The sequence below is a fragment of the Perognathus longimembris genome, chromosome 1, assembly GCF_023159225.1.
Source record: "Perognathus longimembris pacificus isolate PPM17 chromosome 1, ASM2315922v1, whole genome shotgun sequence".
Taxonomy (NCBI): Eukaryota; Metazoa; Chordata; class Mammalia; order Rodentia; family Heteromyidae; genus Perognathus; species Perognathus longimembris.
In genome coordinates, this window is record NC_063161.1 from 73,346,219 (window position 1) to 73,367,838 (window position 21,620).

Here is a 21,620-nt window from a genome sequence, read left to right on the forward strand (position 1 = left end):
TGGAGCTGATTTTTTTTCTGACTTGAAATGCCAAGTTGTAAATACATTAGGAGAATTCCTAGGCCAGACACTGGTGTCTCACGCCTGTAATCCTAGCTACCCAGGAGGCTGAGATCTGAGGATTTCATTTTGAAGCCAGCCGAGGCAGGAAAGTCTGTGAGACTTGTACCTCCAATTAACTACCACAAAGCTGGAAGCGGAGCTGTGCCTCAAGTGGTAGAGCACCAGCCCTGAGCAAAAAAAACTCAGGGACAGCACCCAGGCCCTGAGTTCAAGCTCCAACACACACACACACACACACACACACACACACACACACACACGTAGAGGCTCTCCATGTCAGTGATGGGAATAACACTTGCTAGTCACTACTAAATATGTTTTTATTTATCATTGATGGATAAACCATGAAATGATACCCAGCACATTATTTATTCTCTATTCTCCATTTCCAGGAACCGGTCACCTGACTCGGGTGGTTGATGGTGCCACTGGGCTTGGAAATACAAGTGTGTCTGCCATGCAGAATGAGAGAATTCCAGTAAAACGCCTGCTCTGGTGTTGGGTGCTGCCCCGGGGGATCCAAGCCTCCATCCTGGCACACGTGAGTGGGCCCACAGCTGTGGTAAAACTAGACCTGGTGGACGTGAAGTAATGAACCCGTGGTGGCTGGGAGAGGACTTGCTGTGTGCTTTCTGCTAATGAGAGAATGAGAAATGCCCAGCCCACCATTCCTACCTGCTAAGAATAACAGAGAATTTATAAACCCAATAAAAAATGTAAAAGAATCTGAAATCACACACGAACAACACACACGCACACACACACAATACACACATACACACATGCACACATCCAATAAAAATGTATTTTCAGCAAAGCTTGAGAATGTGTATAGCTGCCCACTGGGAACCAGTCCAGAATGAAGAGACCCGAAATGTTAGCTAAGATGATAATAATTAAAAAAAAAACCCAAACTCTGGCTGTAGGAGGGTTTGAACTCCTTGAAGCCACACCATGGGTCCTTTTCACTCTCATTGTGTTTTCTGCCTGCAATATGAGCCTCCCATTTGCCTTTCGGGCATAGCTGGGATGACAGATAGGGGGTGGGGGGTGGTGGTGGCAACACCCTCAGCTTCTCTATTAGTTGCAGCCCATTCCTGAAACCTTTTCCTGGGCTGGTCTGGAACCACAATCCTTCTATCTCAGCCCCTTCCAATAGATGGGGTTACAGACTTGAGCCATGGAATGAACACCTGCCTTCCTTTGCAGGCATTCATGGTGAGATTCCATAGAGCAATAAAGATAAGTGGCTGACGGACAGAAGTACGCCAGGTATAAAAATGACAGGGAGCGGGGAAGCTGTTAGTGGGGTGGGGGCGGGGGATTCAGGGCGTTCCTCCTGGGTGGCAAAGGCTGAGGAGGAAGAGGAGGAGGCGGTGGGTGGCGGGAGCTGATGGAGATTGGGGGTGGGGGAGAGGACTCAGAGTTGGCAGGGGGAAGAGGCTGGGGGTGGGGTGGGCGGTGGGGGGGAGATGTCTTGAGTTTTTTGGTTGCTGTCTGAAACGATGGTGTTGGCATTGTCATCAATCACTGTCATGTAATTTTTCCTCGTGAGCTTCCTCCACACAAATGTCCTGTCAATCACATCTTTCTAAAGGAGGAGCAAAGCAATGCACGCCCCAGGCGCCCTGGGGTCTGGCACATCCCGCCTGGCCCAGGTCACAGGCGGCTCCCCTGGCCAGCGCCACGGCCATCTAAACTGGCCTCCTTTGCTCTAGGTATGCTTGAATCGGGCTTTTGTTTTTGCTAGGCACTAGCCTCTGATTGCCTTCCTCTTATCAGTGCCTCCTGGAATGCCGAGACTATAGGTTGAGACCCCATGCCTAGCTCAACATGTGTCACTGTGGTGAGAACATGTGCTCTCTCTTCTCGTTCTTTTGGTTCCTGTGTGGTGTTACAGTTCACTATGGGTGGCTGACTATGGCACACAACACTGGGTCCCACCCAGCTCCCGGTAACTCCCGGCCCAGGAGTGGCTCAGGCCTCAGCCTCCCCCCCCCTCCCCCCCCCCGCCTGGCCCCGTCCCTGGAGCCTCTCCTGATCCCCTCTGCTCACTTCCCCCACACTGGTGCCTTGGCTCCTCCAGGCCCAGCCAAGGCTGCCCCTGCCTGGGGCGGGGAGTCAGCTCCAGGCACCACTGGAGATGGGGTCTCACTTTGTTCCCACGCCCTCCTCTTCCCAGATGCGAGACCCTAAGACCAGAGCCAGCTCCACATGCTCGCTGACACCTTTCATCCCCAATGCCGTTCTGCTCCTTTTCCAACTTTCTCATATCCAGCCCTCGGCTATCTCCTCCTGACATCCTAGAGGCAGAAGGCCTGGGGGAAGCAGGGTGGGGACATCGGGGGGGGGTTGGGAGGCATGGGTGAGGGGGAACACGGGAGCAGGGTGGGGAAGTCGAGGCTCAGCTTGGAGTCTGCCCATGCTGTCTTCCTGGACAGGATGGCACATAGGGCCAAGCAGGCATGATAATGTAAAGAAGCTCCACTGTAACATGGCAGGGGGCACGGGGGTCCAGGGTGCACCAAAGCCAATGGCTGTGCAGGGAAGGGAGAGGGGAGTGCCCGTCCAGTCTCCCCAGCTCTGACCTGCTGTCCAGAGGCACTGGCATGGCTGGTGGAGGTGAATGGTGCCGTCTGGGGACTCATGGGCTCTTGTCTGCTCCAAGTTTGCAGGTGTGAGGCCCAGGAGTTCCGGGCAGATGTCAGGTCTGCACTGCCCAGGGGAGCGTGTGTCAGGAAACCCGCAGGTCAGCCCGAGGAGAAAAGCCGCTGGGCAGAGCCCTCTGGCGGCTCCCAGGTCCAGGGAGGCCCCCAGGCCACCTCCAGACCATGATCTGCCTGCTCCAGCCCCAAATCCTCTGCCAGCAACTCCGAATGCCAATGTCATCTGCATTCTCAGATTTGAGGCCTTGGGAGAGTCCGTGGAGGCCAGATGCTAGAAAAATAATTTTTCTGGATAAAATACAGATGCATATACAGATTCACTGTGAAATGGAGAGGGTGAAATTCAGCAGGTTTTTATTTTTCCCTCTGCCTGCCAGGAAGCTCAGAGCTCAGAGTCCCTAGAGCTCCAGCCTTCTAGATTTGTTTGTCTATTTATGTTGGTGATACTGGGGCTTGAACTCACAGAGCAAGCCTGAGGCTCTGAGGAGGAAGCCATTCTGTGGGCATTGAGTCAAAATGCACAGTGCACTTCTAAGACCACAATCACCAGATGGCCTATGCTGGGAGCCCATGCCTATAGTCCTAGCTACTCAGAAGGCTGTGGTCATAGAAGCCTAGTTCAAGGGCAGCCCAGGCAGCAAAGTTTATTAGACTCCCTCTCATTTGATCTGCAAAAGGCCAGGTTGGAGGTGTAGCTTCTAAATGCATCTCCCATAATTCATTCCAGTGCTTTTAGCCATTCTCCTTGTTTGCCCTACACCTACCGGTAGCATGCACTTCTCTCTTGGTAGCTGTATTTTTCCTTCTGCTTTGTGTTTGCATTTCTTCTAGTTTATGTTTCATCCATCCCCCTACCATGTCCTGCCTTCGTTTCCCTGTGTGTGTGTCTTCAGTCTAGAGCTGGATTGTTCCAAATGCCTCACTGACCTTGATGGAATGAAGGTCTGTTGGTGGCTGGAGCTCAGAGCATGCGCCCTCTGCCTCACCTTTCTCCCCTGCCCCAATCTCTGCCTCTACCCTTCCTCCTTCTTGTGGCTGGTTTCTATCTGGGACCTTCATATCACCATTTGTCTTGGACAGACGTAGATTTTTTTTCCCTGGACAGGCACAGAGTTTATGTAAGCAAGTTATACCAGGAGGGCCCAGAGGGCCCTGCTTTCCCATCATTCTTTTGCTATTGTTGTTTTGTTGGTCCTGGGGCTTGAACTCAGGGCTTGGGTGCTGTCTCTGAGCTTTTTGCTCAAGGCTAGCTCTCTACCACTTGAGCCACAGCTTCCTTTCCAGTTTTCTGTGATTAATTGGAGATAAGAGTCTTATGGACTTTCCTGCCTGGTCTGGCTTCAAACCTTGATCCTTGGATCTCAGGCTTAACTACACATAGGAAGAGAGTCAAACCAGATGGCATGTGTTACACAAAGCTTTTGTTCTCTTTTTAGGCCCTGCCATATTTCTCTCTCTGAACAAAAATGTGTAACTCTGCCACAAGCAGAAAAACTATGCCTTCCACTGGAAGCCACAAGCTCACGTGGCCAGCGTGGATGGAAAGTCGGCCGTGACTGAGAGGAAAAGCCGGGTCTCCAGTGTGTGACGCTGACAGACCACAGCTGTGAGAACAGAGGGCCCAGAGCACGGGAAGGCCTGCACATCCGACCGCCTTACGGTAATTATGGTGCTCACATGACTGACTGTTATTACAGTAATTATGGTTCTCACACGAGAGGAAGTGGGGGGTGGTGGTGGAGGGAAATCTCCATGCCAGATGGGAAGAAGTCTTGCTTCTCACTGTACATTCCAGGGCCTTTCTGCTCCTTCCTTTCCTCCTTCCTGGTCCTTCAGCTGGCAGGACTCTGTGCTCAGTGCTCCAGAATGTGATCGAGCTAAGGCAGGGGCATAGCCCGGGGACAGGCATGAGGACAGGCAGGGGCACAGACATGGGGACAGACACATGGGAACAGACACATGGGGACAGACATGAGGACAGACACAGGCACGGACATGGACAGACATGGGGACAGGCATGGGGACAGGTAAGGGGACAAGCTCCTAGTGGAGTTCTTTCTCCCAGAATAGGCAGCCTGTGCAGACCCCGGGACAGCAGGGGCTCTGTCAGCCCTGCCTGTGGTTTCCACAAGGCCACACATGGGCAGGAGTCTTTCTCAGCCTCTGCCCTTCGCTGGCAGGTGAGCTGGGGCAAGACCATCAGCCTAGGTCAGAAGAGTTGGGGTTCCGGCTCCTCCGTCCCATGGGGCAGAAGCCCTCCGCCTCCTGGGAGCATAAGAGTCCAAGTCCACACCCACCCAAGTCCACACCCACCAAGTCCATACCCACCCAAGTCCACAACCACAAAGCCCATACCCACCCAAGCCCACACCCACCAAGTCCATACCCACCCAAGTCCACACCCACCAAGTCCATACCCACCCAAGCCCATACCCACCCAAGTCCACACCCACCAAGTCCATACCCACCCAAGCCCATACCCACCCAAGTCCACACCCACCCAAGCCCACACCCACCCAAGCCCAACCCACCCAAGCCCACACCCACCCAAGTCCACACCCACCCAAGCCCACACTCACCCAAGCCCACAGCCAGGTAGACACATGTGCTGACCTGCAGTGGGCTCTGTGAAAGAAGCCCGTGCTGACCCTCAGGCCTGTTCTTAATGCATCTGTGCATTAGCAATGTTTGGCTACCCGCTCTAAAAATTAACTGAATTCTCTTTAGGACACTAGCCTGGCATTTGAATTCAGGGCCTCACTCTCACTACTCGGCTGAGGCGCCTTCCCTCCCCTAGCCCAGCCCTCCATAAGGATTTCCTGTCATCTAAGTTGAGTTAGCGTGCACGTGTGTGCGTGCATGCGTGTGTGCGTGCGTGCGTGTGTGTGTGTGGTGTGTGTGTGTGTGTGTGTGTGAGAGAGAGAGAGAGAGAGAGAGAGAGAGAGAGAGAGAGAAAGAGAGAATTACTCCCTAGGTGGCCCAGGCTGCTCTTGAGCTTGCTGCCCTCCTCCTGCCTCAGCCTCCTTGGTGCTGGGGTCACAGGTGTGGGCTGCCATGCTGGTCTCTGGTCCTGGTGTGGTGACCCTCCAGGCCTGTGAGAGGCAGCTGGCTCCTCACCCAGGGCTCCCAGTGTCCTCTGCACAAAGGGTCCCCATTCTATGGCGGAGAGTGGCAGAGCTTGCTTCAGGTCACCCAGTGACTGTCTTGGGGCCAGGCTGAGGCTTCAGCTCAGGACCTCTGACCCCTGACCCCCCTGTGCCTTCCCACAGCACCTTGAGGCCCCATGCCCTTTTCCCTTCACCTTCCCTCCTGCCCCAATGGCAGGTGTCTGATTCTTCCCAGCCCCTCTGGCCAGCAGCCCAAGCCTCCTTTCCTTTCTGTCCAGCACCCCAGATTCTCTGCCTAAGCTCTCACTCCTTCCTGGCAGGCAAGGGTCTGCTCCCTCCCCTCCTCTCCCCTCTCTCCCCTGGCTGCTACACCTTCCAGAAGTAGATGCATCCCAAGGCAGATGGCTCAGCAGAGGCTATTTTAAGCCTGAGAGCCACACAAATAGATCTAAAATAACTCCGTCCGGCAGGGGTCAAAGGCGGAGCAGAGCTGTGGGCTGCATGACCAGAGCTCTGCGCAGCCATTTGGAGGCAGCGTGGGGCTCTGCCACATTTCTATGCCGTTTCTAGGCCAATGAGCAGCTGGCTGGGCTGCGGGTTCAGCTGCTGCTCTTCCCCACCTCCCTCCCCCCCAAAAAAAGAAAAAAATCTTTCTCTGATTTTGATGAAGCCAGAGCTTTTATTTGGATACTGTGGTTGTCTCTGAGCAGTCACAGCCAAAGCCAGAGGGCTGGATCAAGCAGAAAGGAGCCAAGCCCAGCTCCACTGAGTCCAAAGGATGGATGGTGTAAGCCACGAGGTTCAGAGGTTGTTTCTTTTTTGTTGTTGTTGTTGGTCATAGGGCTTGAACTCTGGGCCTGGTCGCTGTCCCTGAGCTCTTCAGCTCAAGGCTAACGCTCTACCACTTAAGCCACAGTGCCACTTCTGGTTTTCTGGTGATTAATTGGAGATAAGAGTGTCATGGACTCTCTTGGACTTTCTTGCCCAGGCTGGCTTTGAACCTCGATCCTCAGATCTCAGTCTCTTGAGTAGGTAGGATTACAGGTGTGAGCCACTGGCACCTCTTTCTTAAGTACCATTACCCTTGCAAAGAGCTGACCACAAACAGAGGAACCATTAATGACAACCCCCAACCCCCAGGCCACACCCCCAAGGTCCCAATACCCTACCTCAGGCCACACCCCATGACAATGCCCTACCTCATGCCATGCTCCCAATGTCCCAACACCCTCCCATCAGGCTCCATCTTTTAAAGTCTCCACCACCTCCCAGTAGCCCCTCAGGTTGGCCACCAAGCTTCAACCCATGGACTTCAAGGACCTGTGCCCAAAGCATCAAAGGAACCCAACAGGGTACTGCAGGCCTCCTGGAGAGGACCAGGAGAGAGGGAAGGTGAAGGCTAGGCCTGTGGATGAGGAAGAAGCAGGAGGGTTACAGCCCTGACATGACTGTAGTCAGAACTTCAGTCAGCTGACCACAGGGCTCTGTCCTTCTCTGTGGTCCCGGTTTCCCTTTTCAATATACTGATTTTCAATCCCAAACTAGTTAATGTCATTTGCAGGTGCTTTACACCATATAAGGCGGTTCTGCACGTTTGTTTCCCAGGTAATAAAGCATTGCATTTGATATTAGGAATCAGATTTCGCCACATACCAGTGCCTCACACCTGCAATCCCAGCTACACAGAACGCTGGGACCTGAGGATTGTGGTTCAAAGCCGGCCTTGTCAGAAAAATCTGAGAGAATCTTACTTCCAATTAATCAGCAAAAATGCCACAAGTAGAGCTGTGACTCAAGTGTGTTAGAGCCCTAGGCTTGAGCAAAATACTCAGTGAGTGCACGAGGCTCTGAGTTCAAGCACTGTCCCAGCACTGGCACACACATGCACAAAATAAATATTTGTTCTCTTTTACTAATGGACACTCACGATTCGGTGGCATTTACGGAATTTTCTCTTTGGCATTCAAGTAGCAGCTGAGATGCTGGAAAACTCAACACGGCCTCCTGTGATGACCTTGCCAATTGTCCCCAGCTGACAGGGATTTCTGCCTGAGAACACTCGGGGAGGACATGGTGGCTGTCATTCCTTCCTTGCAGGCTGGCAGCCCACTCTCCCTGTCCAGTGCTCCCTGCCTGGCTGCTGCCCTGGGCGCGGTGGGCATTATCGGCTCGCAAACCAGGGGAGAGATTTCCTGTAACAGGCACCCCGGCACTCCATTTCTCTGTGCGGTTTCCCTGTGTTTTGGAAATCGAGCTCCCACTGGCATCAAACAAAATCTTTCTCAAAGTGCCTGGAGACCGCGGGGCAGGCAGCAGGCTTTCCCCAGCAACAGAAAGCCAACCCCGATGCGTTCACTGCACACAAAACTGGGTTAAACGCCCCCTTCCAAGCAAGCCTGGAAAAAAAATGTGCCCAACATAAGGTCTTTTATGCATTAGACCTCGAGCGAAGGGCAGCCTCAAAGCCTGGCCTAGTTCTAAATTTAGATAAGCAATTTTATCCAAGCATGGACATGCGTCTGAGTTCCTCTGGCCTTCCCTCTCTCTGCAGGCCCAGGCAGGGAGGACAAGGTCTGCATTTCTACCTTCATGTGGCGGTGGGAGTCACATGGATATTTCTTGGTGAAAAGAGCAGGAAGAATAGCAGGCCAGTTTCAAATGTCAAGTCACATTATTGACAGACACCCGAAGTGGTCTCCATGGCTCTCTCTTGTGCTAAGCGTGCTGGGGGCCGGCTGTGGGGAGGACCGTGTCAATGGCTGCACAAAGGGGTCCGTGCTCTCTGACCGTCAGCCTGCATCCCTGAGCACTACAGCCAGGCAGCACAGGCAAAGGTGTTTGGAGGGCATCTGTCAGAGATTAAACACTGGGATGAACTGAAAGACAACCTGAATGTTCTATACAGACCCACTGCTGTAAACCAAAATGGCCTTCACAGATCCTCCAAGCTCAGAGGCTATTGGGGGTGGTGGGATCTTTAAAAGGTGGGGCCTGCTGGGAGGAAGTGAGGTCATCAGGGTTGGGACCTAGTAAGAGGAAGTGATGTCATTATGGGCAGGGCCTAGTAGGAGGAAGTGAGGTCACTTGGGGTGTGCCCTTGAAGGGGGAGTCTGGACTCTTGGTACTGCTGCTGTTTCTATCTATTTCTCTCCTCCTCCTCCTCCTCCTCCTCCTCCTCCTCCTCCTCCTCCTCCTCCTCCTCCTCCTCCTCCTCCTCCTCCTCTTCCTCCTCACTTCCCTGCCTCCCACCTCCTTTCTGGATGTCATGAGGTGAAGGTATTACATACACACTCCCACCGAGATACCCTACACTGTCACAGGTCAAAGCAAATAGGCCCAGGGAGCTGTGGATGGAAATCTCTGAAACCATGAGATTGTCTCAGGTATTTTCTTATAGTGAACTCCAAAGCTGGCTGACACACACACACACACACACACACACACACACACACACACACACACACATCTGCATACCAGATTACACATCGCCTAGCTCTCATTTTGGTGTAGAATAATCTCAGCTCATCTCAGTGATCAAATAGTGAAAGGGAGATCTGATTGGTCATTGTCTCTGTACTGGTTTAATGAAAATCTTCTACTGATCTGGAATGAGTGGCTCTCCTCAAAGCTAGGGTGGAGAAGCCAGGAGAAGTTAGGCCGTCGGCGTGCGGATGGTAAAGGAAGATCTTCAGAGCCATCTCGTGTCGTCCAGGAAAATCTCAGACTTCCCTGTCTCCCTCCTAGCCCGAAGAGCGAGACACGCTTTGATTGAATTGCCTAGTAATTCTGTCATGAACTGCCCAGCTTTTTTTTCCTCCCTTGAACACATTATGGATGGTAACAAGGGAGTTATTTTCAATCAAGGCTAGCTACAACGAAAAGGGGTTCTCTTAACGCTATGATCCCTCCTCTGAAATCCATTTCAGATTGGCGGATAAAATGTGATTATGTTTACGCTTCCCTGACACAGCTCAGGCAGCAAAATAACAGACATTTTTCCTCTTCATATTTAGATCTGTCAGGGTTGTTGTGCTGGAGGGCCGGGGAGGGCGGAGAGGCAGCTGGGGCTGGCAAGGCGTCTATGTGCCGTGCCTCCCTCGGTCACCTCTGATGGCTGAGTACCTGGGGCGCTGTCCGGAGGCATCCTCAGAGCCGGGACTCGGCTTGCTAATCAATAGTGCTCTATGCAAATCGAATTTCTCATTTCTGCCTTGACACGGCCCATAAATTATCTCCACACCACACTCTAATTGGTGCGTGCTCACAAGGGGAGCCGGGGTGAGTCATGGTGGCAATTTGTATTAAAAATGGACGTGTCAGCTCTCCCAGAGTTTGGAGGTTTGAACTCAAAACCCAACCCCAGCCCTCTTTGCTTTTTGTTAGTTTTTGAATAAGGTTTTGTGCTTTGTGCCCCAGGCACTAAGATCTTCTAGCTGGTGCCTCCAGCCTGGCTGGGATTGAAGCAATTTGACACCACATCCAGCTGAGTTTTTTTCTTTTTTCTTTTGGCCAGTACTGGTGCTTGAACTCGGGGCCCTGGGCACTGTCCCTGAGCCTCCCTGTGCTCAAGGCTAGCACTCTACCCCTTGAGCCACAGCACCACTTCTGAGTTTTTCTGTGTATGTGGTACTGAGGAATCAACCCCAGTGCTAAGCACTCTACTGCTAACCCACATTCCCAGCCCAGCTGAGGTTTTTTTTTTTTTTTTTTTTTTTCCTTTTTGAGATAGGTCTTGCTGACTTTTTGCTCCAGCTATCCTCGAACCTCTGTCCCCTGGAACCCCAGCTCCCCTCATGTATGAGCCTCTGTGCCCACTACGGTGTATCCACAGTGCTAAAGGAGCTGAGTGGCTGGGTGCTGAGGATCCCTTGCTACCAGTTATGGCTGGAGGACTGTGGGTTGAGGCCAGTACCCTCCCCCCGCCTCCCCCTTGACCAACTCTTCAGTCTCAAGTGGTGGTGTTTGCCTGCCATTCCAGGTACAGCAGGAAGCACACATAGGTGGATCACAGTCCAGGCATGGGCCGGGGCTAAAGCAAGACCCGGTCTCCAAGTAACCAGCGCACAAAAAGGACTGGAGACTTGGCTCCCTGGTAGAGCACTTGCCTAGCCAGTGTGAGCTCTGAGTTCAGACCCCAGTATTGCCAAAAATAAAAACAGCATAAATGTAGACAGCAGTATCTTAGGTTATCTTAGAGTTCTTACCCTATCCTTATCTTATCCTAGGTTATGTAAAGATCCCCCCTCCATAGAAGCAGTATCCATTCTTCAAGATTGATAAAATCTCATGAAATGCTGGCAAAAATGGTCTGGGAAACCAAGGAGGAAAGAGTTAAATGGCGTAGCATCTGTGGTTAGGAGCGGAGAATTCTGTTTCTTTTTCATTAAAGACTTTTTGAGTTATTTGATCTTATTGACATGGGTATGTAGTATATTGATTAACATTTAAATGAAAAGATCATTCTAGCAAGGAGAAGAAAAATAACTTGATTCAAGAGTTACAAACTCTCCTGGGAAATTGTGCATCAATTCAACATAACAGATGTCTTTGCTTCAGACCAAATCCGAGGATCTGAGGCTCTGCCCACGACCTGAATGTTCACATATTAATAACAACACAGCCGCTTGGACTTCTATTTTGTAACATAATTTCCCTATATGGATTAGGGGCTTGTGTGAAATTTTCCCATCAGAAGTCAGTAGCACTGTGCAGTGAACCTATCTAATAACCCCTCCATCTGCCCCCCCCCCAAACCACAGTCACAGCCCCCCTGCACGGGAGAGAGAGACACACTTTTTCTGCTCCTCTTCCTTTTGCAGGTAAGCTCCTGACTTTAGGTGCCCTCCCCCAAGTTCACCTCTGGCCTCTGGCCTCTGCCCGGCCCGCCTCCGTCCCTCCAGCCCTTCTCACCGGGTGTCCCAGATGCAGCTCATCTGGTTCGCAGAGCTTTGCCTGACTTGCATGTAGGGGTGACCCACGCTGATCTTGATCGGGGCTACCTTCATTTTCTTTTTCATTTTGTAAAGGGTGTTTCTGTAAAGCTTGAAATGAGTTTTGTTTTTTTTCCCTTCCCTTAAGTGGTTTAATGATTCTCCTGGGGCTTTTATTTATACAATTAATTTCTTGAGAAATTCTTTTAGTTTTTGTAGGCCGATATGTTTTTATCTAAGAAGAAACGTGTTAATGAGAGCAGAAGGGCCGCGTCAGGCCTGGAAATCCTACGCTCCCCGTCTTCCACCCCAGCGCACATACCCCGTGTCTGCCTCACACAGCCGAAGGGCTTGCTGGTGAAACGGAAGATCCTGGAGTGATATTTTATCATTTGGTGAGGGTGTGGGGAGGGAGACAGCTCCTGGCCTCCATGTTCCTCTGAAATGCGGATGACAAATGTTCCCGGAGCAGCCCTGTGTACTGGGTGTGCAGATAGATTGTGTGTGTGTGTGTGTGTGTGTGTGTGTGTGTGAAAACAATAACAAACCTCCATTGCATTTCACTTATGGATTTTTCTCTCCTTAGGAAATCTTGTTGTGTGTTCATTTGTCTTGACAGGACTGAAGCTTAACCTCAGGGAATGCCCTTGCGAGGCAAAGGCTCTCTCTCCTTGAGCTGTGGCCCCCCCCCCCCATTCCTTTTGCTTGTTAAGATAAGATCTGGGGCTTTTGCGACATTTGCCTCCCAAGTAGCTGGGATTACAGCTGTTTTCTCTCACGCCAGGCTTGTTCTTGAGATGAGGTCTTGCTAATTTTGTCTAGGATGACTTTAAACTATGATACTCCCATTGTTACCTCTGAGATTAGATGTGGAGTGAATGGCACTGTGGGCAATGTGTTGGCTTCATACGATGTGGACACATTCCTGTTGTGTTTCTTTCTACCCATGTCTGGGTCTAAAATGTCCCCCCCACGGCCTGTGGGTTGGAAGCTCTATCCCCAGGCTGGGCACTGTTGGGTGGCAGTGGCACCAGGCCTGAGTTGGGCCTCCAGGAAGGAAGTTAGGCTTGGGGGCAGGGCTCAAGGGTTTGGAGTTTGCAGGACCCGCCTTTTCCCTTCCTGTCCTATTGTTCCCCGGGCAGCAAGAGGAGAGTCTCTGCCTCTGCCATGTCTCCACTGTGTTGTATCTTCCTAGCTGCAGGTTGCAGGGTCAGCTGACTCTGGACTGACACTTTGGAGCTGGGAGCCAAAGCAAACCTTTCTTCTGTTCAAGTTGATGACCTCGGGTGTTTTCTCACAGAGATGGGAAGCCGACACACTGACCTCATAGGGGCTGGGATGGAGAGTAAAAATGCCATCTGAAGGGACAGGCCTGTTTCTGTGCTCAGCAATGACGTCAATGGTAATGTCACCCACGTTGAGCCAAGCAAGGGAACGGTGTCAGCACCTTTCTGCCAGATACTCTTGTCTCCTGAGTTGTATGACTAACTTTAGTCACAGAAACAGAAAATGATGTCAAGTGTTCAGAATGGAAGGATATTGCTCACAAAGCTTTGGGTAGCTTCCAGAAACATCCACAGAATGACACTGTCTATTTTTACATCAGGATCTCCCTTGGTCACATCAGTGGAGAACTAGGTCAGAACACAGTGTACGTCACTCACTTGAAACTCACTAGACATTCCACAGACATGTCTACATGTGGTCTATGCCATCATCTCTCCCCTGCCAACCACCTTTCCATCCATCCACACACCCATCCATCTACCCATCAGTTCATCTATCCATCTATGCATGCATGCATCCATCCATCCATCCATCTGCCCACCCACTCACACATCTATCCATTCATCCATCCATCCATCCAACCATACACCCACCCCTCTATCTATCCATCTATCCACCCACCCACCCACTCACCCATCCATCCATCCATCCATCCACCCACCCACTCATATCCATCCATCCATCCATCCATCCATCCATCCATCCATCCATCCATGCATCCACCCATTTATTCATCCATGCATCCATCCATCTACCCACATACCCACTTATCCATCCAGCCATCTACCCAGCCATCTACCCATCCATCCACTCACCCACTCACACATCCACCCATCCATCCATCCAATCATCTACCCATCCCTCTATCTATCCATCCATCCATCCATCCACCCACCTGCCCATCCACTCACCCATCCATCCATCCACCCACCCATTCACATCCATCCATCCAACCATCCACCCACCCCTCTCTCTATCCATCCATCATTCTTCCATCGATCCATTGATCCTTCCATCCATGCATCCACCCACCCACACATCTATCCATCCACTCACTCACCCATCCATCCATTCATCTGTCCATCCATCCATCTCCATCCATCCATCTACCCATCCAATTATCCAGAAAAGCTAAAACTGTACTGAGCAAAACATAAAACCAAAGTTCAGCATATTTTCTGTAACCTTTATCCTGTGATATTTAGATAGAAAGGCAGAAGATAGAAATTGTTCTCCTGCCTGGGCCCTGCTGGACAGAGGGTTTCATATTTGTGAGGGTTTTCTAGACTTGACTTATTATTTCTTTTGTGTTTCTCATCCAATTCTTATCTTTATCATCTCCCCCAGAAGCTGTTTGGGTTACATCATTCTTAACTAGCAGCAAATCCATACTCAGTGTTTCTGAGAATCAAAGAAACCCAGCTCCTCTAACCTCTCTCTAGCTCACCCTTGTCCTTAGCCCTTCCTTGCCTTCTGCTAACTTCTCTTTCCTATGTCCAGACCAAAGGGACCCAAAGCATCTGTCACCTATGTGGTGTCTCTGGCATTGAGAAGCTGCTCACCTCAACCTTTTAATAGCACATATCAGTATACTAATAACACGTATCAGTATTACTAGGGTATTATTAAAGATCAAGCTCTGGATGGAGAAGGTCGATTTGTGGCAGTGATACTACTTAATCCAATGTTTCCATGTCAAAAGCCTCAGAAATACTGTTGGTGGAAGAGGAATACATGGACTTTCAGCCCTCACCAAGAGGAAGGAAGGGAGCCATGGTGATGACCAGGTAACCACTGGTTCTGTGTGATCAGATGAAGCACGTTGGCGTGTGACTGAGGAGCAGGTGCCAACGCCGGCTCTGGGACCTGTCAGGCCTGGGTTCCAACCCCAGCGTGGAAAAACACAGAAAGAGATGTACATAACTCGTAACACTCCAGTCATGCAGGCTGGGAATAGAAAGAGAGAGCGACGGAGACAGGAAGAGCACAAGGATGGGAGTGCTGCTCCCCAGGGCTGTGCTGACAATTGCCGCTGTGCACATGGAGCCCCTGGATCAGAAGCTACTGGATTCCACCCGGGAAGAAGGGGCCACACAGAGAATTCTTGTCTTTGGTAATTTTTTCAACAGCACACAATGACAAATTATTGCTAAGAGACTTTAAAGGAAGATAAATGGAGCTATAGGCCACAAAATGCTAACGCTTCAAACATAGGAAACGTTATTTTACTTCTCTGATACCTCACATCTAACTAAAAGTATCATTCATAAAAGAAAAAAAATGGATAAACTGGACCTGAAAAAAATGGAAAGCTTTTGCTGTTCAGCAGAATATTGATTTAACATAGAATTTATAAGTTTTATTTCTATATAATATTGTAACATGTGTTTATTGTATGTCACCTGAGTGTGTGTTTTAATGAATGTATGGAGCAGAATACAGAAATGTATTTTACAGAATGTAAAAGTGTTTAAGGAAAGTCACAATGCTCACATAGAGCCAGTGTTTCACCTTTGGGAAACAGAATTGAGGTTTGAGTCTTGAGAGCAAGGTGGGCTTCTCAGGTGCTGGGGCACACGCCTGTAATCCTGGAGCACTCAGGAAGAGGACCAGGAGCCAGGCAAAGGCACAAAACCCTGTCGGAAAACAGGAAAGGGCTGTGGTGCGGCTCAAGCCACAGAGCGGCCCTGAGTTCAAGCCCCAGGGTCAAAAAAGCACAACAATAACAACACTGAGCAACAATAAAACCCACAAATATCAGCACAATTGGCTAGGAGGCCTCTTCAGCCATTGCCTGCCTTTCTGAGGGCCAGGAGTATGCAAATTCAGCCTGGGGCCATTCTTCACTAAAGGCTCTTCTCTCAAAGACTGGAATTTAGCTAAGTCTCTAAGAAATTAAACCTGGGGGGGAGGGGGGGAGACCCACTGGCGTTTCACAAACCAATCAAGTATGATGTGATCATGAGTAGAACGAACCTTCAAGCTGGCTCCACAGACTTCCCATCCCGCTGGGCGGAAATGTACCCCACTCTGTGCTAACCTGTACCCCCAAACCTTCCTGGCACCCAGCTTCTCTCCAAGCCCCTTGGAGGCCCAGCCTGCATTCTGGGGTATGGACATGCCATGGTTTCAGGCAGGATTGGATGCCATCGGCCTTTGCTTTCCCTGATTACCTTCCAGGCCGTGGTCCAGGGGAGGAACGGCAATGCCGTACTCCACCCAGCTACTGATTGAGTTGGGGAGTCTCACAAACTTCTTTTTGTCCAGGCTGGTCTCAAACTTCAGTCCCTGATCTCTGCCTCCCAAGTAGCTGGGATTACAGGTGTGAGCCCCTGTACCTGGCAATGTTTCTGATATTATCATGATCAATGAACCTGGCATGCCTGCAGCCATACCCGGGCTTCTCAGTTATGGAAGGCAGGTGGGTGGACAGGAAGGGAGAGAGTAGGGAGGGAACCGAAATCACACGGCTCTACATAGCAAACTAATCATTTTCCAAATAATGGACAGTATCGATTGGCATTCCATCCTGAGTCTCTTCATAACTGATTTCATTCGTCCCTGACACGTCCTTGCCGACTCACCAACCTCGACTCAGGGGAAGGTCAGTTTCAACCTGCTGGGAATGATGAGTGCCTTCCCTGAGAGCCTGGACCTGCAGGGCCGCCATGGCGGGGGGAGAGCGGATGGCACCTGGAGGGTGTCAGGCCCCCGGCCACATCCTCCAATGCTCCTTTCTCCCCCACGATGTGTACACTATCCATCCTGGCGGTGAGTCTGTCGCCGAAAGGCTGGTTATTTACAGACACACAGACGAAGCAAGAGGAATTTCAAGTAGATCCTTGCTTGCGTATCAAGTGGGAATTTGACAGGATGAATTAACTTGTATAACTAAAATAATTTGTTTAACTAATTCGCCTCATTCACATAAGAGCCTTGGCCACCAACCATTGCCTCCCTAACAATGGATTTTCTCACGTCTTTTTCTTGAGGATGGGGAAATGTGTTTTTGAGGGCAGACAAAAAAGAAAAAAAACAACCTAGCTTGTCTATGTCTAGGAGCTTCCAGGAATCTCAGCTCTTTTGTGAAATGAATGGGTGACAAATCCCCCCACAACTGACTGCGGTAGGCAGAAGGAGAGGGACGCCGGGCCTGCTGACGGCTCCGGGAGCAGCCAGGCGGACAGGTGTGGATGGATCCGTCCAGTCCTGAGGGTGTTGTGGACAAAGACAAAGTGTTCTCAGCCCAAAAAGCAGAGATGCGGAAGCAGGTGTGGACAGAGGAGGAAACAAGTCCTATCAACATCAACCGGGCGCCGAAGGTGGGGGGGAGGCAAAGGACAAGGGGAGGGGGCTGCGGCCAGAGGGAGGGCTGCCATAGTGGGCTGCTCTCATCTCCCTTCAGGACAAACACGGTCTTCAATGTGTATGGAAATAGTTTGGAAGAGAAAGCCAAAAGGCAGGGTGAACCCCAGGCCAACAACAGTGGCCACGCCAGAGGCCATGTGGGCTTCCGTGGTATCGGGGGCCACGGAAGCAATGTCAGAAGACAACTATGGAATTTGGGAGCAGGGCAGCAAACTGTCATTTTCGTGTGTGGCCTGACTTAGCTGGCGAGCCCTAGATCCCGGCTCTCTGGCACTGCTCTCAGCGGGGCAGGCAGAGCCCTGTAGAATCTGTTTTCTCCGTTTTCACAGCTGCATGACAGGCAAACGAGTGTCCCTTTTCCTTCACCCGCACAGCGACTTGAATCGCTCTAGTGCAGGAAACACATTTGTTTTTTAAAAGGCAATTCCCAGTCTTGCTTTGAAAAAAAGCAAGCGAGCGTGTCCCAGAAATCGGTATCAGTCTCCCGGCCCCTGCTGACAGTCTCTTGGCTCTGCAGATCGGTGTGTTTATTCAGATGAATGCGGTATTTTCTGTCCATGGGTCTGAGTAGTTCTCACACAGCCCCTGACATTCCTTCCTCTGGGCTGGGCCTCCCCTGCCCTGTCTGCACTAAAGGTGGCTGTCGGACTGCAGTCTGAGTGATCAGACAGCCATTTCAGGCAGAGGTTGTCAAGTTGTGGGGCCCAGAGGTAAAACAAACAACAAGATCAAGAGAGGGGTGGGAGGGAAAGAGGGAGGGGAAGGAGAGAGGGACGGAAAGAAGGAAGGAAGGGGGAAGAAGAAGACAGAAGAGAGGAGAGGAAGGGAGAGTAGGAAGAACAAAAGGAAGGGAGGGAGGGATTGACATCCTTGCCCTTTGCCCTTAGGTAAGTCACTCCCAGGTGGGTAGGCAGGCAGGCTGATGTATGGCAGGCCCTGGGGCGGTGAAGAGATGATGATTTTGCTGAAGGGGAAGTGGGGGGTCTGACCCACAAGACAGAGCATCTTTTGGGCTCTGTGACAGCGGCCCACGAAGAGCTGCTGGCACCTGGAAATGGGGCAATCAGAACTGACCAGGTGGATGAGGTTCACGAAGACAAGGGTGTGTTCCAGGGCCGCCGTGTCCCGTGGTGGAGCCTCGGGATGTGGCTGGCCTTGTAGGAAGAGCGGAACACCGGTTTTCCCCTGGTTCCTGCCTTGGTGTCCTGGAGCCGGCCACTGCCTGGGAACTGCAGTGTGCACGTGGGTCAGTCTCTCCCGGACAGGTGCACAGGTCCTGAGATCCGACAGACTCAGAGCCCTCACGTCGCTTGCAAGTCTACACCATGGCTGGACCTGTTTCTTTCAGAGCAAGGGCTCAGTTTTCCAAGAGCAAGGATCAGAGCACGGTTGTGAAGAGCCAGTGCAGCATGGAATGCCCTCGGTGGTGTTTGTGTTGGTTTCTCAGAGCAGCGCAGACATGCCCATCATGCCTAGCAGTGCCTCTATTTGTGTAGACAGATCTGTGCTCAGCCTGGAGCTCCTGCCTCAGCTCTGAGAAGCCGCTGGGCTTCAGGGGGGCTCCGTGTGGAAGGCTGAGCGGTGCATTGACCTCAGTGAGTCTGCCAGCCCAGCCCGCACACGCACTCCCCATAGGCCTCATTAGAGTCCCAGTTAGCCCCTCCTTCCTGTGCAGGAGAGCATCTGCACCTTCTTCCCAGCGTGGGCCCGGCTGCATGTGGGGCAGAGGAGAGACTGAGGTTCACTATGCATTAGAGGAGGAAGGTGCTTTCCAGGTCCTTCTCCTTGGCAGTGCAAATACAGAGGGCTGTGAACACCAGATGAGCGAGGCCAGGAGCCCTAGTCCCAGCCCAGGTCCCTACTCCAAGACTCCAACCCCAGTCCCTGCCCCGACCCCAGCCCAGGCCCTGACCACAGCCCCAGCTCTTGGCAGCCCTTGCCTTGGGTGCTGCCATCACAAGCTTCAGGTTTTCAGCTCCAAAACAGAATCAACAATTAAACTTCTTGGGTGTGATCCTTAGCTCCACAAATCTATTCATTACATGTGTTCTGGGAGGATGGCACAGACTCCACAAGTCTAAGATTCTTGCATGAAAAAAGGGGTTCCTCAGTGTCCTTGGGGACATTGAAATAACAGGACCCCAGGAATGGATGAGTGACCCACAAATTTACATAAGTGTTCTCAGTGACTTTTCAAGGACACCCGTGATGGGTGACCTGACCCTTGATGATGATGGTGGGGTGACGGCGGTGGGCATAGTGATGGGGATGGTAAATGTGGTGACAATGATGGTGATGGTGATGGCGATGATGAGAGTGATGATAATCATGGTGACGGTGATGATGGTGACAGTGATAATAATGGTGGCGATGAGATGATGATGATGATGGCTCAGCTACAACCCAGGCAGCCGCAGGGAACAGGTGTCCTCAAGCGTAAGACCCAGCCCTGGCTTGCTGGCTGTGCTCCCCGCTCACGGCAGGGAGACCGGAGCCCATCTTACCTTCTTGAGAATGGTGGTTGCAGGGTGGGGACCTGAGACGTGGACTTGGCTCCTCTGATCAGTCCTGTACAGCCGTAGAAGCTCGCTGCAAGTCTGAGGCTGGTTTCTCCCATTCACTGGGCAGCGCGAAGGCCAAATGGCCTCCTGCACCGGCGGTGGGAGCAGACAAGGATGCACTCTTCCATGCCCGCTGGCCCCAACTCACAGACCTGCGCAGTTCACACCCGGGAGTGTGGCTAGAGCGTGGCTGCGGTGCTGGTTTAAGGCGATCTTGGAGCAGCAGGCGCAGCTGCTCAGGGTGCGGCCTCTCCCTGGGAGGCTGGGTTGGCAAGTTGATGTGATGTGCTGGCAGTCATCTCGAGATGCTGAGTTTACAAATCTGTCGTTCTAATCCTCTGAGTGCAGTGCGGCACCTCTCAGCCTCTTTTCACTGATGGCTGTGAATGCGTGCACTTAGAGACCAGAGACTTCCACAGCTCCTGTGAGACGCAGATCTGAAGGCCTGGGTGGGGGAGGGGGGGTTGCATCAGAGTAGACACGGTGCTGTTCCAGGACTCACCGGACTTCCACTACTACCATGTCTGCAGCTCTTGGTGACTCTATTTCTCTGCGGCCACCTGCCTCTGACCATCACTTCCCCAGAAGCATTTTAGCCAGATTGCTTACAGGAAACTTCTTTTGCCTTTTTGTTAGGAATAATTGAGATCTAGCTTTGTGCCAAGCACTGTGTTTTGTACTTGATGCAGAGCCAGTATTATCATCAATTTCTATGCCATTTCTAGTGTATTTTTTATAGGACATTTTCATGCACACATGTAACTATGCACACATATATACCCATATATATTTATGCGTGTGTGTAAATAAGAAAGTGCAGGCACCACAGAAGGGAGGCCCATCATCTCCCGGGGAGTCAGGCGTTCATGTGAACCGGGCCTCCCCTCATGTGAAGGATCCACGGCGAAACACGAAAGCTAGGAGGTAAGAGAAAAGGGAGCAAGAGGTTCAGGCAAGAAATGAACAAAATGAATTTCTGAAGCCAAGGAGCACAGACTGATATGTTCAGATCACGGTAATTAATCCCCATCAGCCTGGAGCGGTTAGGAAGCTGGGTAGAGCCAAGTGTCACCGTGAGCCCCACCGAGCTGGAGAGCAATCTGTCAATATTTGACTGAATGAGGTGTGCCAGGCTCTCCGCCCAGCGCCCCAGCTCCCGTCTCCCGGGGAAGTTCTCAGTCAGATCAAGTGCAGCGACGTCTGAGATTCTGGGGGCTGGAGGCAACTGTTTGCACAGATGATTAAGTGCATGAACAGAAACGGAACTAAGAATAACTCTAAGCTGAAGACAGTGAGAGGAGGAGGGATGGAGGGAGCGAGTGAGGGAGAGAGATGCAGAGAGAGACACGGAGAGACAGAAAGTAAGGAGGAGGAGAACACAGGAAGAGAAGGAAGGTAGAAGGAAGAATGGCAAAGAGGGGACAGAGGGAGAGGGGAAGAGACAAATTAAGAAATAAATCAGGAAAACACAACATCAGAAACAGGATCACACACAGATAGGGACAGGTGGTGCCTAACAGCGTCCATGCTGAGGCTTCCCAGACCGCATTCTGTATCAGTTGTGTTCAGAATGGACCATGTGACTCAATGGGAAGGCTAAAACATCTAAAAGGAAACAGGGAAGAAATGCATTAGGAA